The following is a 27,639-nucleotide window of genomic DNA, read 5'->3' as shown; positions in this document are numbered from 1 at the left end:
AAGCAGCTCTTAATACACAGACATTATACTCATTTACACTGGCTTGCATAAGTGACAACTGTTGTGCATGTCCACTGCATCTATTTCAAGCAGATTAGAAGAAATAGAAAAATCTCTCTGGTCTGATTCAAGTTCAGAGAGAAGACCGTGTGACTCGAACAAGACACATGCATGAAAAGACAAGTCTTTAATAATTTTCTCCAAATTAGAATAAAACACAACTGCATGGAGGATTTAAACTCAAGGAAGGCAATAAGTCACTACATATTTGGAATGTGGTGTTAAGTCAGATTGTGCGATTGACAGTGACTGTTTCACACAATGCAACAGCCACGAGCTTTTACATCTGAAGTGAAGATGAGTTCTTATCAGCGTGTCTGAGCTCGCAGGAGGTGTGAGACTGGTTCTGAGACGGTGTTGACAAGCGGACGGCAGGTGACCGACGGCCTGGTGTTCTGTCATAACCAAGGTGCCGATTATGCGAGAGACGAGCTCCTCCTCTTCCTCCCAGGAGGACTTTCTGAGATGCTGTTTGAGGTTTGGTTCTTTTTGTTTTTTTCTTTTATTCTTGGCTAAATTTAATTTGCAGCCGAAGTGTGTGTGCCCAACCTGGAGATGTAAGAGAAGTAGCGCTGCCGCCGTCCAACATGGCAATTCCCTCTGGAGGAACGGGCTGGATCATGACCTCTTTCTCTAGGGATACGTAGAGTAGAGGGCAGCTCTCCTGGGGTCGGGGGGGTCCATCAAAGACCCAGATCAGCCTGTGTATGTATGTGTGCGTGTCAGAAACAGAGTTGTATAAATAAATCTCTCCACAGGGACTGAAAAAAGAAAAGAAAAAAACCTCACTTTGCTCATTTTCTGTGAGGAATTGTTCTCTGAGGCGTCCTCGGGCATGTATTCTCTGACTTCAAATGTGGCTTGGAAAATGTCAAATAAGGCAAAGCAGGATACTTGGGGGACATTAGCTTGACATTAACACTAATGATGTTGGAATGTGGATACAAGCTGACATCTAGCACTCTCCCCAAATGCCTCGTCGTTCTGCTGTAGTCTCCAAGAGCAGAAATGGCTCAAACACTTTTTCCTTTTAATACATACTCTCTCTCTGTCGCTGTCTGTCTCTCTCTCTCTGTCTGTCTCTCTCTCTCTCTCCCTCTCTCTCGCCCGCGCTCAAACACACACACACACACCTCTGAGCTCTCTAAACATTTGCATTCTTGGTTAGTATCTGATTGCTGCTAAATCCAAATGTGTTTTACCTCTGGGATGAGCTATCTACCTCAACACCTGTTTGGAGAAGAAACAACAGGATGGAGAATCCTCCTCCATTCCCTCTACTTTTTGTGAATTTACACTTCACAGGCTGCATACATACAGCTCTATCCCTGCTGCAAAATAGGAAGGGGAAATATATGTACTGCATATAATATTTACAGCCAATTACGGGCACCAAATGCTCTTTTCCATCGTATCTGCACTCCTGTATCATAAACTGCCACTGGAGGTGATTGAGTGCTCTGGGAACTGAGTGATTATGCTAATCATTAGCTGCCTCCTGCATGAACGGGTGTTTGATCATGGCAAAGACAAAGGGGGAAAGAGCTGTTTCAGCCTCCATTTTACCCTCCGCATCACAGCACAAGCAGAGACAAGACATGCAGCTATTTGATGGGCCAAATGGTCAGTGATGCTTTGGAAAATGTATCAGTCTGGGCTGGGTATATTTATATACATACATCTTTACCATGGTTTATTGACACAAAACAGGACAGTAATGGAAAGAGCTACAATCCCTGCATAGTAAGAACTCAGCCAGCATGTCCAAGGGTTACATTTAGACCAGCCCCAAAAGGTGTGTCCACAGTTTCCATGGTGACTGGGTTTCAAGTGGGGCCCAACTGGGTGAGACCCATGTAGGCTCCATATGTTTGCCCATATGGAATGTAAGTGGGATCAGAATGGACCTTAAATGGGGCCCATTTAGCCAGCCCACATTGACCTTCACATGTGGGCCCCATATTGTTTCTGAAATAATATGCGGTCCATACAATTTGCCCTGTTTATGTCCATGCCTGCTTAGCTCACTTACATCCCTTATGGGGCTCATACAGTCATCCCACATAGGCTTCACATGTGGGGCCCATGTTACTGAAACCATGTGGGACCTGCAAAATTTGTCCAGTTCAAGGCCATGCCCACTCAACACCCATGTAGCCAACATTTAACCCATGTGGGGCCCACATGGACATGCTAGCTGGGAGGTAGCAGTGGCACTGTTAGATAACTGTGGTGAGTTGGAAAATAATTATATCAGTGTTTTCAGCTCTCTCATGGACTGCATCACTGATGGATTTATTTAATTCTGCAGAAAAAAAAAGAGAATGTATCTCTGTGGATTAACTAATGACCACCATGAGCTCCAAGGACACTCGCCACTATTTCTCAATAGTATAAACAAAACAAATCCCTACTTGCAGTTGGCATTAATGGAACATTTAGACTTGTGATCTGCTAATGAAGGTGGATTGTCCCCTTCATCAGCAGACGGATGTGCTTTCGTCCAATCAGCATTGATCCTTGTCATAGCAGGTACCTACCCTTTCTGTTAGGAGTTAATGTCGTTGTGTTTTCCTTTTTGTTGTTGTTGTTTGCCCTTCAGGGCCACCATATGTTTCACTGCCCTGTGGTTGGAGGTTTCAATCTTTGCCTCTTTACTTTGTAATTTAAGATTTAAGATTCTTTATTGTCATTGTACAAAAACATACAACAAAATTCAGGTGCTCTCAAGGACCGGGCTGAAATATCAAAAAAATAAATAAATGCATTCACTCATACTCTCATCTACACAGCAAACCATGTGCCAGAAAAAAAATACAGCTATGGCTCAGGAGCGGTTGTCCACCTCCAGTCCACATGTTGATGTGTCCTTGGGCAAGATACTTAACCCCAAATTGCTCCCGTTGCTGTGCCAACAGTGTATGAATGTGTGTGAATGGTTAGTTTCCTCCTGATGAGCAGGTTGCTACCCTGTGTGGTAGCTCCTGTCATCAGTGTATGAATGTGTGTGAATGGGTGAATGTGACATGTAGTGTAAAAGTGCTTTGAGTGGTTAAAAAGACTAGAAAAGTGCTATATGAGTACAGTCCATTTATTATTTACCATATACTCATTTCATTGCCAGTGTGCACAGTTAAAATGGGATTTCAAAAGTGCTCATAGATATTATTGCACATAATAACAACAACAATAATAATACTAATAATAAATACATCATTAGTTGTGATGTGTTCTGGGGGTTTGCTTTCAGTTCAGAGTTCAGACATTTTCCTTTTTATTAAATAACATGAGTACCAAGTGAGGAGTTGTGATATAAAGCAAAACAAGCTAGCACCTGGAAATTGGAATATGATTTATATTGTTATGGTTTTGTTGAGATACCCACAGCACCTGGTTAAGGTTGGGGAAAGATGGTGGCTTAATATTACATTCTTGGTAAAACAGGATGTGCTACCTTATCAATATTTAACCAAAACCAGCATCTTCCTCTAACCCTAACCAAGGTGTTCTTGTAGCCAAGAATGAACCACATGCAGGACCTTGCTCATTTACACTGCAGGTGCTGCATATAGTTGGACAGAACATAGTTTCTCCAAAGCATAATAGTCAAAATATTTAGTATTCTATAAATCTCTGTTCTAGGACAGAGGGTTTAAGTGCATGTATTAAGATGGGCTTGGTGAGGGAGGAAATAAACCTACCAGAGAGCTGTTGGAAGTATGTCACATTCTTTCATTTCAATATTTTTGCAATCCAAATGATTGGTTAACAGAGCCAAAACATTTGGGAAGGCAGAGAGTTGAACAGTTGTCACAAGAAGGCCGTTTGAATCCTAACCATGGCAGCATGTGACAATAAGCCTTCTGTCTGTCTCTACTCCTCTCTAATTCAGAAGGGTTAATGCTGGAGCACAGCTTTGCTCTTATTGCTTTCTCCCAGCACCTTTAATCAAGGACTCTGTAGGACAGGCATGAAGCTTTGTCACAACGTCACTTAGAGTGCTCGGCGTCATCAAAATAATAAGTCATCCAAAACAACCTTGACTTTATTCGCCTTTGAGGAAAGCCTTTTTGATTTGAAGATTTTTTTAGTTCCATTCAGAGCAGATGAAATTCTGTTGGAGTGTAAAACTGGCTGTGAGGATGGAGCAATTTTGGGATATACAATTTGTGAGATGACAAATGGAAGAAGTTTGGGTGGAAACAGTTCAAAAAATGCTGCTCCTTAAAGTCAGCAATCTCCAGCTGAATGTATTTTTTCTTATTTCTTTCAGAAGTGTATTTTTGCTTCATGTGCAGTGTGAAGCGCATGCTCTCTGGACTCCTCTCCAGGTCCACAGAAGCCCTGCGGTGAGTTGATGGCAGGTATTCAAGCTGATCACTGAAGGTGAATGACTTTCACTTCACAGAATCTGATCCTGAAAGCACAACAACAAAGCCAGCAGCAACTTTTTTTGTGGGCATATGCAGATATTGGGAAAATTCTTTGGCAGATTCAAGGTTAGATTTCACAGAGAATTCTCCTCAGAGAACAGAAGTGGCTCTGGAGTTTGTCCAAAGTAGCATCTCTGCCATCTGGTCACAGCCGTCTGACAGTGATTATGAACACACACCAAATGGATGCTTCTCCTTTATGGGCCTGTGTTTCAGAGCAGCTCTGGGTTTTAGTCAAAGAATAAAACAACCTTGTCTGCAGCATTTCTCATCTAAAAGTGAGAAGTGACTTGAGATCTTTTGCATTCCTTACACTTCAGTAAAACTTAATTCACATGCCATTCAAACTGAGATGATCTGTTGTAAATTGCTACCAGTAAAATATTCACCCTACATTCAGTATGTCAAATATTTATGTTTGTTAAAAATACACATAGGCTATAAGATCATTTGCCCTTTCTAGTGTATCTGTTAAATGTATAGTCATGGATGAACGATTACAGAATATAATAGAAAGGATATTAACTTTTAGCAACCTCTTCTCATAAAAAATTCATTAAAATGCTTTATATAAGGAATGAAAGAAAGTGCATTGCAACTCTCCTCCAGAGTGATACGTATAAGTATATTTTACTCTGAAGCCCCTACCAGCAGGTTAACATTTAGGTTTTGGCATAAAAAGCACTTAATCAATGGACTGAATCTTCTATTGTGTTTAAATTTGAGAAATGTCATCTCCAGGGGTACAATTTTAACCAGGCTAAACTAATGGCTAACAACTAATGTTGACTTTTGGTAGGAAACAAACAGCAGTCTCCTGTGTTAAAATGGTTATTTCGTTGACCCATCCATCCAACCTGACCGCTTCCCTCTGCAGATTTTGTTGCTCTATAATAAAGTGTTTTTTATTCCTCCTTCTTACCGTGGCACACATGAATCCTAGAATTCCAATGTCCACAAGAGGAAGTTGTTGCTTTGACATTTGCTTTATAGGCATTTGCTGAAAAGACTAATATTGATGTGAAAACATCTGAGGATGTCCTTGACATCTGGAGACTTGCATTTTTCATCAATTGCTTTTTCCTTGACAAATTGATTTCTTGATTAATCAAAAGAACAATTTCTAGATTTACCAATAAGGAGAATAATAGTTGCAACCCTACAATCATTGTTTTGTTAGAAATCAGAAGAGCAGAGTGCCCGTTTATTCAAATGATTACAGCGCACCATTAGCCGCAAACAAAAAATGGGGGGTGGGGGTTGTAAATTATAATGCAGAATGTGTTAGTAAAGCATGCCCTTACAGCTCTGACACTGGTAGTATTTTTCAGTGCTGGAGGTTAAATTGAATAACTACAGATTGTCAGTCTCTACATACTTCTATAATACTAGACACAGATCATTTTAACATAAGCATGTAAACATAGCACTCTTGTGTATCCCAATGTTGTTGTATAGGTGATTGTACAATGGCAATAAAGGCTACATATCTATCTTATCTCTTATCCTTATCCTTATCCATATTCATATACATATCATAACTGATTGACCAGCATTTGTCCAGCCTTATTGTGTTGATGAACCTGACCAAAAATCAATATGAGTTCAGGAGTGGCTGTGGCCAACCCAGGCCACCCCCCAAAATCGCCATTGTGTCATTGGGAAAAAATTCTATAAAAACCTTTCAGCAAATTTGTGGTCTGAGAGAGGCTTTAGAAAATGTAGTCTGTAATGGGAGATTTAAGCCAATCATGGGTCATTTCAGACAGTGGTTATTACTATTGGACATTGGTATCTGCTCTGGATATGACTGATTTAAGGAGAGAAATGCATCATGTTCTGATGGCTCTCTCAGCTTCTGGGGAAGATATTCATCACAGAGGAAAGAGGAAATCGGGCTCTGTACCGAGGATAAAAACCCCTTGAATAGAGATATCAGATATCAAGAGATGTCAATATGATATATATCTGCCCAGCAATATGTCAAATACCCCTCCTCACTCAGGGTACACAATCCAGAGTATATGGAGCCATACTGCTCCTGCCCAAGGACAACAAACTGCCAAGGTCCATAAGTAAGGTCCAGTACTGGGGGAAGCTACTGTGTCACCACCAGGACTCATTGATAGAACAGTATGGTTCTGCAATGGATAGTTGAAGTCCTAGAAGCGACGAAAACAGCTTTCACGTGTTTGCACAGAAAGTCAGGTCACTGGTGGGAATGCTACAGCAGCTCAGAGAGAATGTTTGGATAGAGCTCAAATATGGATCCTATGTGACTTGACTGATTTCTAAGCTAACTCATGACATGCAAGACAACTTCAAGCACCCCATCAATCCTCTTTAAAGGCCAGTTTTATCTCTGATTGACTTGTCTGAAAGGTTGGAGAACGAGGCCCAGGTTCAGGAGGATGCAACCAAGTTCCAACTAGAGCCAATTTACAGAGAACCTTGAGAGATCAACAAAGGGAGTTGATGTCATCCAAGTCATCAACCTGAACGTCCCCCTTTCAAAGCAGGCTATGTCCCAGTCCCTAAATATTAGAACAAAAAGATATTCGCTGTGTCCCAATTCAGGGGCTGCATCCTTCGAAGGACCAGGCCTTCCAAGGCAACTCCTTCTGAGTGACCTCCGAAGGATGATTTCCTGGTTGCGTTACCAAATGTTCCCAACCTTACCGTTACATCACGTTTTCTGAAGCCCACGCCCACAAATGTAAGAGAGAAATAACAAAAGGAAGTGAATAGAGTAGAAAGAAGAGTAGAAAGAAAGTTTAAGAAATGATTGAGCCAGAGCAATCTTCCTTATTCTGGAGGAAGAGGAGAAGCTGCTCCGTTGAGTGTTGATTATTTTTTCGCGACTGAGCAGCATTGCAAAAAGGATCTTGTGATATGGGAGGTCACGAAGGATAGTAGCGATGTGTCCTCCAAAAAGAAGGAAAAGAAGGTCGCATTTGAAGGATGCATTCGAAGGAGCCTTTGAATTTGGACAGCCTTTGCGCAGCATTGTGACTAATCTATCTATAGTAATCTGCCTTCAAATGCGTCCTTCGAAGGATGCAGCCCCTGAATTGGGACACAGCTACAGTCCCTACTATGATAATGTCCAGCCTTATTTCAATCGGTGTGCCAGTTTCAAAATGCTAAAATTGGTGAAGTTACAAAAAGATGACAAGACCTATGCCATCTTGGACGATGATTCAGAAAAAACAATGCTTATGCATACTGCAGCACACTGCATCAGATTCAGAACGCCTTCACAGCAGAGGAACTTGGCCTTTCAAAGCACACAGATCTTACTGCGGCTCTACAGAAAACATACATACATCTGAGAGGTTTGCCATTTCATATCTTCACTCAAGTACAGCTCCTGTTGATCGCTTCAGACTTGCGACACTTGATTAACCCAATAGAGCCAGGACACTGGCTCCCTCCTGGTGAAAACCCAAATCGGTTGGATGTTGCAAGGCCCACCTGAGTTCCTCCTATACCAACCATGTCCTTTAGGTTGTCTGTTCATCAGCATCATCACTTCCTCATCTGAACTAATGGACAATGTGGCTAAGCTGTGGCAAATGGATGTCCTGCCATACCGGAGTGAGAAACTCCTTACACTATCCACACAAGATAAAGATGTAGTTAGGATGCTGGAGGAGGAGATCGTCCAAGTGGGAGTAAATGAGTTGCATAGATATCCCACACCTTTCTTTGGAGAGAAAATCTCTCCCACCTTTCCAAACACCGAAAGTGTTAGGTCACCTACGTGGAATGGAGAAACACCTGTCAAAGGACCCTAACAGTTGTTACAGCAAATAACAAGGAGATTCAAAATGTGTTGTCCGAAGACTACACCTGCAAATGTTGAAAGCAGAGGTAGCTCTTGGTACATCCCACACTATATCGTCCACCATAAGGGAAAAGATGATATGGTCTTCAACCGCTCTTTTTGAAACAGAGCCAAAGCTTAAATGAACATCTCCCTGGACATGGATATTAGGAACAAACCTACTGGTAGCTCTCCAATTTGGGGAACATCCAGTTGCAATCAGTAACGATGTGGAAGGGATGTTTCACTAAGTTCTATGTTGACAACCTTCTGCAAAGCCTCCTCTCTGTCTCTGAAGCTAAGGATCTAGTCAGTAAGCGCCGATAAGGCCCGGAGTGGCCAATCGGGAGGATCGGGACAATTCCTGGTGGGCTGGTCCGACGTGTGGGCCGTGAGGGCCGGCGTTCAATTACTTTTTTTATTTATTTATTTTGGGCCGGTGTGCAGTCATGGCAATGAGTGGGTATTACATGTATGCTGTTGCTGCTGTCCCTGGGCCGTCTCCACTGGCAGCTTTTTATATTTCTTTCGCAGACGCAGCCTGACATAACACGTCTGTGCACACCGCCAGTGACATTTGAAGCCTGGCTCCAGCCCCAGAAGTGCAAACCACGCTGAGGAGAGTGTGATTAGTCCAATTTTAGTTTTGGTTATGATAAATGGCATATATGAATCAGTTGATACATCAACAGGATGATGTTTATTTGCTGATGATGGAGCAATACGGAAGCAGAGTTTACAAAAAGCCATTGATATAGTTGAGTCATGGTCATCAAATTGAGGATTAAGTTTTACTGTGGAAATGACGAAAGTTATAGTGACAAGGACACTAGCAGAACACAAAATCAGAGAAGAAGCAGTCAGGAAGTATAAGGAGAAATCTACTGTCTGTGACCACATGTAAAACCATTCCCTTTTGGTGGTTGTCTTTTGCCTCTCCATTCAAACTGTTTCATTTGCATCAATGCAGATTAAATTAATTCACCTGTGCTTCCTAAATGGACACATTTATATCCCTTAAGTTTCACTCTAGAATTTTATGATTTACATTATGGGGAACAGTTTTTTGTCCTCAAAAAGGGAGCCAAGGCCCCATATATGACTGTGCAGAATAAACCTGAGGAATACCTGATACAAACATACACGGTAGCTGAGTGCAGACCATTTGGTACCATTGGTAACTTTACTGTTTAACATTTTCAACCAAGGAGGAAAATGTCTAACCCTAACCCTGTTGTAGGTGAACTATGAAGAGGACATACTTCCTAAACATGTGACCATGCATATCACTGAAAAAAAATAATCTGCCAAAGTGCTGCATGATGAGAACAAAGTGTTTTAAAAAAAAAAACTGCTAATTACTGTTAAGCTACAACTAGCATTGTTGTCACTGATAATACCTACAGAAACAAAGTTAAGACATTTCATATCCAAAAGCAGGGTTTGCCATAGGCAAAGAGACAACACTAGTAGGGAAACTCCTTAACAGATGAAGACACTGTTGGTATTTTAGCTGTTGGAGCTGCCACCCTTCACTGCTGAAGATACTTCCTCCTTGTTCGGGTGATCGTCTTCATTACATGGTTTCTGGCATTGTGGATTAAAGGTTCTCATCTGGAGAGTGTCCATTATGGTAGACCAGACAGCAACCTCTGGCTGTGACCAATGTGGAAGTTTAGAGTCCTGAAGGGTTTACTTTTCTGCATTGAGCAGTTATGTTGTCAGAGTTTAAACACACTAAGGTGGATGTATTGATCATTGTCATGTGATCTAGGTCTGAGGTTTAGAAAACTTTGTATGGAACAAAGGCACACTTGATTTTACTGGTCCACTGTCCTAATTGCTTGGGGAAAATTTTGACAAATTCTAGTGAATGTCTTAAGGATCTGCTCCATTAAAGCTAGTCTGCTGTGCATTGTCTAAAATTACTCCATTAGACACCCTGTGCAATATCAAGTCAGTCCTTTCTCAGAAACATCTTAGCAGAAAGTTGATAAACTACTAATGATGCCATCTGTACAACTGGCCTGTATAGAGCGCCCTATATTAAGCTAGAGAGCATTTAAAAATTGCAAGACAGCTTTCCTGGATATATCTTCATTGCCATTTTGGCCACTCAGTAAAAGGTAACAGTCTGAAACGAGTGTATTTGAGAAGATCTTTATTCATGTTGAAGAGATCCATCACTTAGTATCTACGGCCCTGAAAGACAGGAAGAGCAAAATTAGTACAAGTAACAGAGTTTCATATCCTTGTCTGACAACTTCCAGCTTACCTTGCCCAGGTTGTGTTGGCCTTTCCCATGAGGAGCCTTAACAGGCCTAGGATCTTCAAATCTTTGGGGGACTGCTGCAGTCTCCTGTGCAGGGTAGTATCTTCTGTAGTGAGCATCTTCCCATCTGTCAAGCCCCTGCTCGTTGCTCATGCTCAAGTCAGTGTATGTGCCTGGAGGATACTGGCCTGTCACGAACATGTAGTCATAGTAAGGGTATGGGCCCCAGCGACCACCCATGCTGGGCCCTGGCTGAGGTTGGCTGGTGAAGGCTTGTCCAGCAGATGCTTGGCTGGTAAAGGCTTGTCCAGCAGATGCTTGCATGGGAGCAGAATAGAAGCCTTGGTCCTCGGTCTCAGTCTCATAGTTACCATGCTCAAAGGCTTCCTCAAGCTTAGACAGCTCTCCTGCCTGGTACGCAGGAGGAGGAGGATAAATGGCTGGGCTCACATTCACAGGTCCACTGGAACCAACACCATAAGCGCCAGCTGACCTTCCCTCACCCGCAGAGAAGGTACTGAGAGGTGCAACAGCCCAGTTCATGTCTGAACAGAGAGGATAAAATGAGCAGCAGTTTCCTATCACAGATCAGTTTGGTGACTTAACACATTAAGAACCACAAGATTTGTTACCTCCTGAGTAAGGTTGAAGTGCAGCTCCTGCACCTCCAGCAGCTCCAACTCCTGAATGAGGCTGAAGTGCACCTCCGGCAGCTCCGGAGTAAGGCTGAAGTGCACCTCCGGCCCCTCCAGCAGCTCCAGCAGCTCCAGTGGCAGTATATGGATAAGAATGACCCCAGTGTCCAAACAGAGCAGGCCCAGAAGAAGAACTACTAGAGCTTAAGTATGCTGCTGGTGCTCTCTGAACCCCTGCATTAGCAGCAACATTGTTGGTGAGGGAAGCACTGGGATTAAAGCCTGGGTACAAAATAAAACAGATTAAGAGAGAGCTCAACTGAAAACATGCAATATTTTCCTGTAGTGTATAGCAATAGCTTACCTTTCTTAACAGGGACACAGCATATATCCACAATCAGCAAAGCAAAGAGGGAAGCCCTGTGATAAGTTTAAAAAGACAACACATCAACAAATACTTCTCAAACATTCAGGAGACTTGTTGAAAGACCACTACTTACCCTGCGAAGAACCGAGCAGTCATCATGTTGAAGGCCAAGAGTAAAGAAACTGTCAAATGTGAAGGGTTATAAATGTTGCCAAAGACCAGCCCTGGCCAATCAGAGCTTAACGAGTTAATGATGGACAGCTGCTGGTGAATGACTCTCAGTCTGATGTGGAGAAAGCTTAAGATCTATTGTGGAAATAAAGTGTATTTATTAAAACTTAAGAAACTAAGGAGTAAAAATGTATAGAAATTATACCGAATGTATGATAGTAGGACACAGATCCCTAACCTAAAGTTACATAATTTAAATAATACTACGATGCAACGACACATAACTGGGAAACTTTGTCTTGTAGCCCCTCAGAAGCAAGATGCAGCACCAAGCACCAGCCATGAGCCCACCACAGGTCCAGAGTGGGCAGGTAGGATTGCTCATTGAGTGAATATTATTAGAATTAATATAATGAAGAGTATGGTGTAGACCTGCTCTATATGAAAAATGCCCTGAGATAATTGATGATGATAGATGATTCAGCACTACAATAATGAAACACACTTGAATTGATCAGAAGGCTTTGTAAAAAGGGGAGATTTGTGTTGAGAATTATGACCATTTTTAAAATGTGATGAGTGTCAGAGGCAGAGCCAGGAGCCAGTGGTGAGGAGGGGATAGCTGCTGTCATGGAAGGAACAGGTGAGCTATTGTGTGAACAAGCAAGCATCAGTTCCAATAACCACTTTCTATGACCAAATGATAGTAGTGGCCCGATATACTTTTTATCATTAAAAATAAGATAGTAAACTAAGTACACAATTGAAAGTGAATAGGATGAAAGTAATATGGAATAAGCCTGCATATTTTGCCATTGAAAAAATCTTAAAATGTGTTTTCCATGTCAAATATGCTAAAGCATTACAGATTATTGTTTTGTATAGTGATACAGGTGCAGGCGAGTCTAGGGAAACTGGAGGAAGTGTGAAAGGGAGAGCAGAGTCTACTCAGGGACTGATTACAGAGGCAGCAGCTCAGCAGCAGAACCCTGAACCACAAGTTAGGAATGAGACAGATGAAGATGAGTCTGTTGATAGTGTTGACTACTTGCTCACCCTCAGTCAAATACATAATCCACATCCACATAAAGTGGGCCGGTCTGAGGCCTGAAACTCCAGGGCTGAAAATGAGTCCCACTCCAGCCCTTGCTCCGACTGCTCCTCTTGAATGGAAGTTTTGAATTGTGTTAGTGGAGCAGCAACATTTAAGCAACAATTAGCCTAAAGCACTGATATAGGAAACAAATTAGCTGTGGTTATCCCATGGCAACACTAATCTGCAGGAAATTACACTTGTTGTCCTGTGGCAAAGTAAGTCAGACCCTCTTTCCTACAACAGTCGCCAGTCCTCAGCCCACAATATGCAGCACCTATGGGATTCTTACAAGACAGTATGATCTTGGATTCCTTATCCCTTACACTACAAAAGTGAAGGTCCCGGTACAATACCTGGGACAAAAAACAATACTGGGATGACCCACTTCTCCACATTAACATTATCATATATACAAACTTCAAAATGCATACAGAGCAGCTCCCTTACCCCACATTGGCACCTCTGATCACCTGACTGTTATGTTGACACCAGCATACAGGCCCAGAGTCAAACAGGAACCATTAGCAGTGAAGGAGATCACAGTGTGGCCACAGGAAGTAATTCCATCACTACAGGACTGCCTTGAATGCACACAGTAGCACGGTTTTAAGGATGCAACTACACATGAGGACTCACTAGATCTACAGGAATACACCAAAGCTGTGTTAGGATTTATAACAAAATGCATAGATGATGTGACAACTACTAAAACCATTAAGACTCGGGCCAATAACAAGCCACTGCTTACAGATCTGGTGACACGGCAGCATACAATGACGCGAGGAAAAACCTGAAGAGAGGTATCAGTGAGGCAAAGCGTACAAGTAATTTTAACGACAAGGACTCACAGCGCCTGTGGTAGGGCTTCCAGGAGGTAACAGGCTACAAACCGACTGCACAGGCAGGCCACAACAATGACCACTCTATACCAGAGCATCTTAACATCTACTCACCGTTTGAGGCTAACCGCACGCCAGCACAGAGCCTGCCATCACCAAATGACCAGGTGCTGCAACTGCCTGCCGACAGCGTCAGGAGAGTTTTCTCCAAGATTAACCCCCGGACCAGACAATATATCTGGTCAGGTACTTTAAAACTGTGCAGAGGAACTGAAGGATGTCTTCAGACATATTTAACACCTCCCTCAGACAAACCAGAGTGCCCACCTGCTTTAAGACCACCTCTATAGTACCTGTGCCAAAAAAATCCAACCCATCCTGCCTGACTATTGCCCCATAGCCCTCACCTCTATGGCAATTAAATGCTTTGAGCAGCTCATTATGCAGCACATCAAGTCACACGTCCATGCCACCCTACCGTGTGTGTTTGTACATACACAGTAGCTGAGTGCAGACCATTTTCAACCAAGGAGGAAAATGTGTTTCCCTTTTCTTTGACATGAGTCCTGTCACACAAACTGTTGTAGGTGAACTATGGAGCAGACATATTTCCTTAACATGTGACCATGCATATCACTGAAAACAACAAAAACAAAACTGCTGCAATGATGAACAGCACAGTGTTCTTAAATCTGCTAATTACTGTTACCATAATCTACAACTAGCATTGTCACTGATGATACCTCCAGAAACAAAGTTAAGACATTTCTAGGGCACATTCAAAAGCAGGGTTTGCCAAAGTTAAAGAAACACTAGTGGAAACTCCTTAACAGATGAAGAAACTGTTAGTATTTAGCTGTTGGACCTGGCAGCCTGCACTGCAGAAGAGACCTTTTCTTCATTCAGGTGAAAGTCTTCATTACATTATTTCTGGCATTGTGGATTAGAGGTTCTCTTCTGGAACATGTCCATTATGGTAGACTAGACAGCAACCTCTGGCTGTGACCAATGTGGAAGTTTAGAGTCCTGAAGGGTTTACTTTTCTGCATTGAGCAGTTATGTTGTCAGAGTTTAAACACACTAAGGTGGATGTATTGATCATTGTCATGTGATCTAGGTCCACTACTAAAATATTTTTTCCCCCATTGTGCATTCAGCCGCCATCATGTTGTCAGTTTACACACTAAGGTGGATGGTCTTGATCAAGGTTTAGAAGAGCTTGTGTAAATTGGTGAACACTTGATTTCACTGGTCCAATGTCCTAGTTGTTTTTAGGGGGGGCAACTAAGTTTTGACAAATTATAGTGAAAGTGTGTTAAGGAGCTGCTCCATTAAAACTAGCCTACTTTGCATTGTCAAATATCCACTGGTGAATCAAGTAATTGAGCAAAATTAGTCCATTAGACACTTCCCCTGTGCAATAATCAAGTCACATTCCTTTCTCAGAAACATCTCGCAGAAAGTTGAGAAACTACTGAACAATGCCATCTGTACAACTGTCCTGTATATGGTGTAACCCAGATTAGGCCAGAGAGCATTTAAAATTGGAACAAGACAGCGTCCTGGCCACTCAGTTTCTGGAAAGGTAAGTCTGAAGTCAGTATTTGAGAACATCTTTATTAAAACTTTGTTGACGAGATCCACCACTTAGTATTTACGGCCCTGAAAGACAGGAAGAGAAAAATTAGTACAAGTAACAGAGTTTCATATCCTTGTCTGACAACTTCCAGCTTACCTTGCCCAGGTTGTGTTGGCCTTTTCCATGAGGAGCCTTAACAGGCCTAGGATCTTCAAATCTCTGGGGGACTGCTGCAGTCTCCTGTGCAGGATAGTATCTTCTGTAGTGAGCATCTTCCCATCTGTCAAGCCCCTGCTCGTTGCTCATGCTCAAGTCAGTGTATGTGCCTGGAGGATACTGGCCTGTCACGAACATGTAGTCATAGTAAGGGTATGGGCCCCAGCGACCACCCATGCTGGGCCCTGGCTGAGGTTGGCTGGTGAAGGCTTGTCCAGCAGATGCTTGGCTGGTAAAGGCTTGTCCAGCAGATGCTTGCATGGGAGCAGAATACAAGCCTTGGTCCTCGGTCTCAGTCTCATAGTTACCATGCTCAAAGGCTTCCTCAAGCTTAGACAGCTCTCCTGCCTGGTACGCAGGAGGAGGAGGATAAATGGCTGGGCTCACATTCACAGGTCCACTGGAACCAACACCATAAGCGCCAGCTGACCTTCCCTCACCCGCAGAGAAGGTACTGAGAGGTGCAACAGCCCAGTTCATGTCTGAACAGAGAGGGTAAAGTGAGCAGTTTCCTATCACAGATCAGTTTGGAGACTTAACACATTAAGAGCCACAAGATTTGTTACCTCCTGAGTAAGGTTGAAGTGCAGCTCCAGCTGCTCCAGCTCCTGAGTAAGGTTGAAGTGCAGCTCCAGCTGCTCCAGCTCCTGAGTAAGGTTGAAGTGCAGCTCCAGCTGCTCCAGCTCCTGAATGTGCTGGAGTGGCAGCATCTGGATAAGAATGACCCCAGTGTCCAAACAGAGCAGGCCCAGAAGAACTACTAGAGCTTAAATATGCTGCTGGTGCTCTCTGAACCCCTGCATTAGCAGTAGCAGCATTGTTGGTGATGGAAGCACTGGGATTAAAGCCTGGGTACAAAATAAAACAGATTAAGAGAGAGCTCAACTGAAAACATGCAATATTTTCCTGTAGTGTATAGCAATAGCTTACCTTTCTTAACAGGGACACAGCATATATCCACAATCAGCAAAGCAAAGAGGGAAGCCCTGTGATAAGTTTAAAAAGACAACACATCAACAAATACTTCTCAAACATTCAGGAGACTTGTTGAAAGACCACTACTTACCCTGAGAAGAACCGAGCAGTCATCATGTTGAAGGCCAAGAGTAAAGAAACTGTCAAATGTGAAGGGTTATAAATGTTGCCAAAGACCAGTCCTGGCCAATCAGAGCTTAACGAGTTAATGATGGACAGCTGCTGGTGAATGACTCTCAGTCTGATGTGGAGAAAGCTTAAGATCTATTGTGGAAATAAATATAGATGATGTGACAACTACTAAAACCATTAAGACTTACGTATGGGGAAAAGCTGACAAGTCATTTTAATGACAAGGACTCACAGCGCCTGTGGTAGGATTTCCAGGAGATAACAGGCTACAAACCGACTGCATAGGCAGGCCCCAACAATGACCCCTTCCTACCAGAACATCTTAACATCTTCTACTCACCGTTTGAGGCTAACAGCACGCCAGCACAGAGCCTGCCATCATCACCAAACGACCAGGTGCTGCAACTGCCTGCGTCAGGAGAGTTTTCTCCAAGATTAACCCCCGGAAGGCCGCTGGACCAGACAATATACCAGGTCAGGTACTTAAAAACTGTGCAGAGGAACTGAAGGATGTCTTCACAGACATATTTAACACCTCCCTCAGTCAAGCCACAGTACCAACCTGCTTTTTTATCGCCCCGTAGCCCTCACCCCAATAGCAATGAAATGCTTTGAGTGACTCATTATGCAGCACATCAAGTCACACCTCCCTGCCAACCTAGATCCCTTGCAGTTCGCATATAGATCAAACCGGTCCACAGCTGTTAGCCTGGTGTAAATACCACAATCTGGCCCTCAATACTGACAAAACCAAATAAATGATAGTCGACTTCAGAAAAGTTCACCATCTTCTACAGAGGCACAATCGAAAGCATTTGGACCTACTGCATCGCTTCCTGGTTTGGCAACTGCAGAGCAGAGGAAAGGCACAGGCTGAATAAGATAGTGAGAACGGCAGAAAAGATCATTTGTGCCTCGCTGCCACCCCTGCTGGACATTTACAACCAATGCAGTATCTCTAAAGACTCCACTCATCCCTCCCACGGCCTTTTCTCTCTTATGAAATCGGGGTAAAGGTACAGAAGCATTTGCTCCAGAACAACAAGACTGCATAACAGTTTCTTCAGGCATCGTCACCGTAATATCAAATAATATAAAATAAAGTGAAAATGCAATATATAGAATGTGTATTTCAGTGGTGGTAATGTAAGACTTAATAAGCGAAAACTTACAACATTTGTGAACTGGTGCGCCAGACTCTGAAGCAGACACAGACTCATCACCGGTTTTGATTAACCAAAATAAGCCTCTTTCAGCTAATCCCAGAACATCTTCCCTGGGATTTAACCTCACTGTGGGTTTTATCTGTGTGACCTGAAGTTGCCCTGGGAAAAAAAACACCCTAAGTTGTGCTGTGGGTGTTTTTGGGCAAATCTATCAACAAATGACCTCAGCACCCATGTAACATTGTATGGTAAATAAAAATCAATTTCATTTTAAAAAAACAAGAAAACAAGAAAAACAAAAGAGTGACTTTCACATCTATACTATCCATATCATCTTGCATCAGGACACTTCTTTGTGCATTTTGTTCACATAAAACATACACGGATAAGATTCATATAATATTCAGCATGCCTTCAGTGAAGACATATTTGTGTCATCATCTGTTCCCCTTTCATATACAAGACTGATTTTTACAGCATGTGTGCATTTCACACATGCAGTGTCTTTTGTGTGTGTGTGTGTGTATGTGTGGAGTTATGTGTGTATCTGTGGCCAGTCAGCATTTTGCCAGCACATCTGTCACCATCACAAGCAGCAAAACAATATGTCTCTCTCCTGTCCTCGCTTTATGTGACAGGAATTTACTCAGTTTGCCAGAAGTCATCATCAGCAAACCGGAAAGGACAGGGCTGTATGGTAGAAGACATATTCTATGACATTGTGTGATATCTTGTTAGATAGGGTATCTCTGTGTGTGTGTGTGTGTGTGTGTGTGTGTGTGTGTGTGTGTGTGTGTGTGTGTGTGTGTGTGTGTGTGTGTGTATTGGAATAAACATATCTGGCCCTTGTGTTATCCTTCCCACCAGCCCAGTGTACGAGCTCTGTGCAGCTGCCTCCATTGTGAGGCAGTTTAAAAGCCTCTGTTGTGATCTCTTATATTTTATTGGCTTTGTGATGAATAGGTTGGAAATAGGCAGGCGAGAGAAACATCCGTTTATCATAATCAAAAAAAAAAAATACAGGAGATCCATAACAATGTTGGGCACATCTGCAAATTCAGACGCAGGGATTGAAGTGAGGTGTCATGCTGAGACAAGGATTGTGTCTGTGCAGTGATTAAATTCACACAAACAATGAAAAAAATCGACTAGACTTTCAGAGATGCAGAGATGAATCATTTTAAAACACAGTAGCTAAACAGCCAAAGAGCAAATGCTGTTGTTGTGTGATCTATCATCGGTGTGCTTCAAAGTCTCGCCCAGTACTGTTTTTTTTTTCCTCAAGTGTTTTTTTTTTCTTGTCTGCACTTGTTTTTAACTTTAAAACAAGTGTGACCGTTTGTTTATTGTGAAATAAATCTGTTCCTTAATTATCTTCTTCCTTCCACACTTCATGACACATAGACCTGCTGAAAAAGTACAACACAGCAACCACAGAAGATGTATTACTCTGCTAGCAAAAGGGCCAAGTGACATGGTGTTGTTATACAGCTACACTCACCTATTGTTATGGAAGGGGCTCCAGGACCCCAGAGTGCTGGATCTACCCAGACTAAAGTACCAAGACAGAGGTTACATGTTTTCATGGTGATATATCTGTACATCCACCCACCTAGAGACTGGTTTCTTCCTGTTAAAAGGGAATAGTTCCTTGCTGCTGTCACCAGGTGCTGCTCATGTGGGAATGTTGGGTCTTTAAAGAGTATGGTCTAGACCTGCTCTATATGAAAAGTGCCTTGAGATGACATTTGATGCGATATTGGTGAATAGTCTCAGGGATTTTACTGGGAAAGTAGCCCATTAGCACCCTGTAATGATTGGACACTGTGGCGGTTGTATTGTTCATTGCCTTCATTGACTTCCTCTCAGCACTTGACCTCAGGGGAATCCCCACCACCATGTTAGGTGTCATCCCATTTTTCAGAAAAACACAAGTGAACTTTGTGAGCTTGACCCTTTGAGGTTCTGAGGGAGTGAGTCATCAATGATCAATGATTATCAATGATCAGTGCTGCAGAGCAAACACTGTACATGCAGTTTCTTGTCATTTCTGTTATGATGTCAACACACTGCTGATTTATAGTGTTTAACCCTTTACATACTGTTCATATTCTGACTCACCAATTCACATTCATAAATTCCCCATCAGTCATTAATCAATGATTAATCTTATGGGGGGGGAAAGACATTCATAATCACTATTTTATGGTCCAAGAGAACATTTTATAAATATGATAAATACAACATGTTTTAATGCTGATTTTTGAAATTTTGTTTAAGAAAAGAGGCTAAAAGAAATGTGTATATGGTGTTTTTACAACTCTTTGATGTAAAATTGGGTCAAATTTGACCCTTAACAGTATGTAAGGGTTAAAACAGATGTTTGTGATTTGGACAAACTGAGCAAATCAGAGTAATTTTGTTGAAATTCAGTTTCAACAAACCATGTTATGTAATTTGCTTTATGCAGTTACTTCACAATAATATCACAATTCCCCATTATTTTCATTTAGAAGTATGCATAATACAGATGTATGCTGTTTTGCACTCCATTCACTTAGTAATAATGTTGGCCAACAATAGTGATGGTTTATGTAAATATGGTATTTAAGGGTCAGATAATAGATGGAGTTCTGCATTAGGTTAAGAATCTCCAATGAGACCCTCTTCACAGAGAATAACAATGCCTCTAAACCAGCCAATAGGAGTGAGTTTTGTTGTTAATGTCATTTTCTAAATGACCCTAAATGAACATTATGTATGTCTTTGTTAATAAACACCATTGTATTTGTATACAAGCTTGCAAGTATTTCACATGTTTTATGGAAAGGAAAATAGTGTAAATGATGTGTTTATAGGTGAAACTACTAAAAATGGGAAAACCTGAATTGAAATACAAGCTCCTGTGATGTACATTATATCTATGTGTGTTCTGTTTCAGTAACAATAAACACCTGCATTTTGAAAACAAATGTGTTCATATTAAGGACTAAAAAAATTGGCCAGTTTATCAGGTCTGCCCTCTTCTACACCTACAAGACGGCCCGCCCCCCTCTGTACAGGAACAGGGACTGGTCAGGTGGAGGCCACAGCAGGCAGCTGGCAGTTGTTTCCCCTGATGTATGAGGGCACTGGTTCAAAACCATCCATAACTCCTCTGCTGCTCATTTTAACATGCACAGGGGAAGACCAATTCAACACAGCCAGCTGTTTGCCAGGGCCCCCATCCCTGCAGCCTCAGCCAGGCAGGAGTGAGGGGCCAAGGCTGCTTCCCCATCCAAAGTGTGCTAGAATAGATCCACTTGTGTACTGTATGTTGTACTTTAAGAAGAGGAACAAGAAGAAGGCCTTGAGACTCAGAGTATAATTCAACTGTTTGAAATAATGGATGAGAAAATGTGAATCTTTTTTTTATTTCCAATGAAGATTCATTTATTTTGAAGGTTCTTTTTTTCAGTTATCAGATTATATGTATACAGACAGAGGTTTTTTTCTCTAGCCTTTGTCCAAATATTTTGAAATGAATCCAAAAATAAAGCAATAAATACATTATTGCAACTATTTACATGTGTGCACTATTCACATGTTTGTCAGATTATAAATAAATGTGATCCAGTAGCTGCTGAGCTGATGCACAGATGAGGTCTGCCACTGGCACTGGCCTATGTGAGAAAGAAGGCATGATACTCTGTTAGAGAAATGAATAGCCCCCCCATCAGTGGTTAAAAAAGGCAGTAATAGTTTAATCCCAAGACCTTGCACCATGGACCTCACTGACTGACTGTCCCTTCATGTGTAGCACAGCCTCCTTAATATCCCCAACTCTAAAGCAGGATACCTAGTAGCTTATTATTGCAAGTTCAGAGGTGTATGGGGTGTAGGGTCCACCTCCAGGGCCTTGAAGTAAATACTCACCATCTATGATGCAGTGGTCCTTGGCATGATGAGAATGATAGCACCCCTGGACTCTGCCATGCACTGCTTCTGTGTTAAGATGCTGACTGGCTGTTTCATGCAGGGGCACCCATCATCCTCCACAAGGAAGAAACCTGCTGGAGGATACAACAGATCTGTGAGGAGGGGGCTACTTTTGGGCACTCTTGAATTATGGACTGACCCTGTGTAGCCACTATATTCACAGACTGCCTGGAGTGGGTGTGGTCCACAGACTCACACTTACTCTCTGTTACTTTTGTGGTAGTTTGTGTAACTATGAAACAGTACAGTAATGCAAACACAGATGTGGTCTGCTGGAAACCTGACCTTAACTGTTCATTTTAAATCAATAGGCTACTGAAACATAAAGACTAATGTACTGAATACACAATAATAGGTTAAGTGTCGGTCATCTGAGCATAACTGCTGTATGGAGGGCTTTAATGCCTTCTGGTGTCCTGGCTGGGTATGGTATGTAGAAGCGTAGAACATCATATTGAAAAAATGTGGTGAAACTTTTAGATAACCTTTAACCACATGAACAAATTCATTAATGTATCAACTATACTTGCTTTATACAACATTTTTACTCTTTCATATTCAGTGCCCATTCAGAATTTGGGGTTTAAAATCAGTATAGCATTTACCTTTAATCAAACTGCATACTCATTCAATGACTTCCTCCAGCTTCACAGACTAGAAAAGACTACAAGTGTTTATTGTGTGAATACATTTTATTTATTGAGTGCTTTTGGCAATACTCAACGAGCAGGGCCAAAACAATAAAACCATACAGTGTAACGACCTTAAACTGGACAGGGAGGACTCAAATGCACTTCTCAAAGAAATTTATTGAGAACAAAAAATGCTCCCAAGGAGGATAAAAATACAGCAAAAAACATTCACTAGGAGGAGAGACTAAACACTCAAAAACAGAACTCAAAGCTTGGCTTTCTAAGGCTACAGGACTGGAACTGAAGACAGACAAAACGAACTGACAGCAAGACAAGGGAGACAAGGACTATTTAAACATGAGGTAGGGGGAACCAGAGGTCTGTACTACGAAGCTGGATTTTCTCTTATCGAGATAACTTCAGGGTTAACCCTGGGTTTTCCGTACTACGAAGCTGGTTCACTTCTTACCGGGGTAAATCACCATGGTAACTTATGCTGAACGGCTAACCTGCTCCGGAGCAGGTTATGTTCTGGATAAGGGATCAATGAGTATAAAAGCACCACCTCCTGACCAATCAGCTCTCTTAGAAAATGACCTGCCCATTCTTATAAGATCCTGTCAACATTGGTGTGCGGATCATGAGAGGAACGCTTAGGAGAGAATGAGCTTTTAGTGATAGATGCAATTTTTTAATTGGCCAAAATATATATTTAAAAAATAATCATTGAGGCACGTGGGGGATATTATTCTGTAGGTTTGACATCCTGAGATCAAAGGATCAGGGAGCATAATAACTGTATTTATTTATTGTAATTGTAAAAAATTGACGAAAATATATATTTGTAAAATAATCATTGAGGCACATGAGGGATATTAGTCTGTATGTTATACAGTTGGTTTGAAATCATTCACTCAAATGGTTGAAGCGCATAATAGGTTTGTATTTTGAATGTTGAATATTAAACTAACTTAATGTCTCTTATGAAAGGAAGGGCACTGAGGAAGCGCTCTGCCCCAAACGTCTGTGCCGTAATAAAGTGGCATTGTGTGATCAGAGTGCTGTCCGTTTATATTGTCTGATAAATTAATATTGTATGATCTCATGAATTTACACATTAACAGAGTCGGCAATTTTCTGCCAGCATTCCTTCCTGGTTTTTGCTGCTGCATCATCAGTGTTGCTTTTGGCCTGGATGATGTGATTGAATTCTTCATATTTTTGAATAATAATTGTCTGCTCCTCCATGGTAAAGTAGGCTGCTCTGCAGGGTTTCTCCATGTTTGTGATTGGTCAGACGCTGCAAACACCTCCCCTTTATGTGAGCGCGCAGAGATCCAGATTGGAAAACCCTGGGTTGATTTACCGAGTTGATAACCAGCTTCGTAGTACTGCTTATCCTGGACTGCGAAGATCTGGATAAGTCAATCCAGGTAACGGAGAGATATCCTGGATAGGTTAATCCAGCTTCGTAGTATAGGCCTCAGGTGGAACCAATCAGGGGCGGGGTTAACAATCAATGGAGGGAAAGCACACAAAGGGGGGAAGTCAGGATCTGAAACGAGAGGGGAAAAGGTGAGTACAAAAATAAAACAGGAAGTGCATGACAGGACTGGACATGAGTGACTAGACTAAACTGAAACATACAGGACCCACACATGAACTAAACTAGACATGACCTGACATTACCATAATTAACAAATTTGACGAGACATAACATACAGAATAAATAAAAATCAATAAAAGCATTGCAGAAAAGAAGAAACAAAACAATAACAAAAAAAAATGTATATTTGAATATACAAAAATATGCATCAGCTGCACAAAAGCAGAAATAAAAAAAATATGCATTGTATTTCCATTTTTCTATACTCACATTAGGAAGTCCAGCTAAAAGAAATGTGTATATGGTGTTTTTTACAACTCCCAAATGTAAAATTTGACTCTGAACAGATGTGAGGGTTAAGCAGCTTCTCTCAGCACATAGGTTGGTCAAAGCAACTATATGATGAATCACATGAAATAAAACATAAAACTGATCTTTATTCTGTTTTGTTCTTTCCTTTTATTTAATCTGGAAACACTTTGCAACTCTTGTTTTTGTTTTGCATAGATTCATCTTAACTCATGTGTCTGCCACATCTACATAGCTTTTTTTTAAGGCACACAATCTTGAATGGATATCCTGCTTGTAAACTAATGGTAAATATATGCAGGCTGATCCTCAGGGGAAGTGTCAAGACAGCAGGCAAACAGGGAGTTTATAAACCCAACAAAACCTCTGTGAGAGAAATTGTTGAACTATATAGTTCTATAGTAAATCAAGAGAGAGCAATGAGTGAAATGGAGGCTGGGAATGCTCTGCTCTAATATTTATGAATTGTTCTTTTGTTGTGGCAGAGCCGGTAGACAGACAGGAACGCAGCATCCGTCCCTGGAGCTGCAAGGTATTTGAATGTTGAAAAATTCATGAGCATTTTTATTGATAGAAACACAGATCGGCCTTTGATGGATGGCGTCTGATACCTCAACACAAACAGGAGGGTGTTGTTTCTGGGAGAATGTGAGGCTCCTGCTTATGTGCTTACTGTCATTTGGATTTATTTATAATGCTCTGACTGAGTGTGTGGGCGAGTCTCAGTCTGTCTGGGAGCAGGTCATTTATAAGAAGTAGCACGCGAATAGAAAGCATAACACAGGAAGAGAATTTCCTGAAAAGTGGAGAACTTGTGAAATACTCCTACATATAACAAAACCAACCCTGCAGCTCGGTTACTGAAAAAAAACCAACACTTGTCTTGAATCATCTCCACGCAGTTTACCGAGAAATGCAGTCAAGTCACATCAGAACACTGGATCACAAAAAAAAATCTCAGATAGAACAATGGAGAAATGGAGTATGAAACAAGGTTATGCAACATTCCTCTTGTAGTCACATGTCAAATACTAAAATAACCTTCTAGTATGCAAATTGAGATACTATAGATTCAGAAGACCCTGAAACCCTTTATTGGATAAAAACAAGAATGGAATCTTTACAAAAGCTAATTGTAATTCCTGAAAGGCAATATAAAGCAGCACTAAACGAACATTTTTTAACTAAATAACAAAATGAGGAGCGGCTTGGAGGTTGAGTACTGCATATGCCACATAATGGTAGCGTCCCTGGTTCGATTCCATCAATGAACCTTTGTTGCAGTTCATTCCTCTCGCTCTCTCTGTTTCTTGTTGGCCTCCATACCAAAGTCATTTTAAATAAAGGCAAAAAACACCCGAAAATCTTTTTTTTTTAAAAGTTGAAATAACAAAATAAGTGTTTTCAGAGTCTTCTAAGAGAACACATTCCTCTGTGGTTACAGCTTAACTATGTAACTTTCAAATGATGAAGGAAATACTAAAATAGTCATTCACATAAAGAACATAATGTAGACTTTTGAGGGATAAAAATAATACCACACCCATTCTAACCCACTATATTTTCCCACTATAGAAATGGTCAGTCTGTGGCTTAGCCTCATATTTGGACCAAACTTTGCAATGTGGTATGTGGAGTGGCCCAGTTCAAGCACACTCTAAACCATTGCTCCTCCAATAAGGAATGTACAGTTTCTACCACAGGTGGGAATTAAATACAGACATGTATGCATAATTAGGGACATTTTTGCACCAAACATGATACTATTCAATAAGTTTTTCTCTCATTCTGTTCCTCATTTCTCACTCACTGTATTCTTTCTCTCAGTCTTTAGCTGCATCAATAGGTGGGTCATCAGTCACTGATTCTGACTGCCTGAGTGATGGAAATAAAGACAGCTCAAGTGAAGTCAACAGTGAAGAACATAACCTATTTGCCCACAGCCGTGACATGACATATGAGACTCAACAGACAACTACAGGTACCGACTCCTGAAATGAGTCAGTAAAGTGTAGGCGGTTAGTTCCTGTGTTTATTTTTGATGTCAGAAACTTATAATAACAATCTGAACCTGTCAGTGTTAAAAATAAGCACTTTTTATTGGACAAATAAATGATGGGTGCAATGGCCACCAAGGATTACATTGCAGTTTGTTTTAAGGCTGCCAGCTGAAGCACTCTCATTCAATACTGGACCAATTACAAACATGCTTGTCCCCATTAGTCACTTAGACCCCAAATTATGGGAAAATTGGGATGAAAAATACAAGTTTCCTTTAACAGACTTGATCGCTGTCATTTTCATAGTCTTGTAATAGTTTTATAATGGATTTCGAACAGAGTTAATATAACTTATTTTCCTTATTTCTGGCCAGGCCCAAAATGACCCAGAAGCCTGCCCAGGCTGGGCTGAAGAACAGGCAGGCAGAGGTGAAAAAGATGGGCAGTGGATATAAGAAGGATCAGGACTCCATGCTGGCTACAGCCTTTACTATCAAGGCACCATGTGTGTTATTTGTGAGAGCAGATAGTACAAGCTAAATGACTCATTTGTACTCAGGATGGCTGCCATTCCTAATATTATACATTTTGATGAATGTTTGGGGTATGTGTGTTTGTGTGCGTGCAGATGGGAAGGTGGAGGGTTTGCTGGGATCAGGAGGTCCAGAGAGGTCGCTAAACTCTCCACTGAAATCAGGTATTCTCTCAGACAAAATATTTATTTTGCAGCACTTCTTGCTGCTACTGATTAATGTTTAATATGCTTTTTTTTTTTTAATCTTTGCAGAGTTCTGATGGAGCAGCTTCAGTTGCCGATGCCAGAACATCAGGTTCCCTTTTGTCTGGCAGAATACTTCAGTCAGACTTAAAAGAAACTCTAACTTCCAGATCTCTGTGTCATGTGGTGCAATCTCTCATCTACAAACACACTTAACGATGTGATGACAACACATTAGCTCTGATAACACATTTTACACCTCGTCATTGTATTTCACGGTTGCAAATCTAACTGTAGCTAATCACTTTGTTCTTTTGAATATACTGATGGTGTGATAAACCAGGCGCTGATGGTTGGTAAGTCTTAGGGAGGTGTGTCTGAGGCCATCCTGCTTTCTATCAGTGTAGAAGAGGAGCTGCTCAAGAAGACTAAGCAAAAATGCCTAAGCAAGCAAAAGAAGAGCACTTCAGTGGTGAGCAAATTGATGTTCCTATATTTATTTGATGTTTGGTTGGTTAGGTGGCACTGTGTGTCATTAAACGTGTTTTCAGAGACATTAGCATCACTGCCGCGTTAAGCATAAACCCGCCCCTGCTGCTGTAGAGGTATAAATACATTCAGCACACATT

General features: G+C 41.5%; 1 long non-coding RNA gene across 1 annotated transcript in view; it reads left to right on the top strand.

Moving 5' to 3' along the window:
- LOC128366282 (uncharacterized) overlaps nucleotides 1-12,135 on the top strand; it is a 299,888-nt gene extending 287,753 nt beyond the window's left edge. The window contains exon 3 of the long non-coding RNA XR_008321854.1: nucleotides 12,070-12,135. This is a non-coding gene — a long non-coding RNA (uncharacterized LOC128366282). The remainder of the gene's footprint in view (nucleotides 1-12,069) is intronic.
- Nucleotides 12,136-27,639: the final 15,504 nt, after the last annotated feature.

The sequence above is a fragment of the Scomber japonicus genome, chromosome 10, assembly GCF_027409825.1.
Source record: "Scomber japonicus isolate fScoJap1 chromosome 10, fScoJap1.pri, whole genome shotgun sequence".
NCBI classification, from domain to species: Eukaryota; Metazoa; Chordata; class Actinopteri; order Scombriformes; family Scombridae; genus Scomber; species Scomber japonicus.
This window is presented reverse-complemented; position numbering and strand designations above follow the sequence as displayed.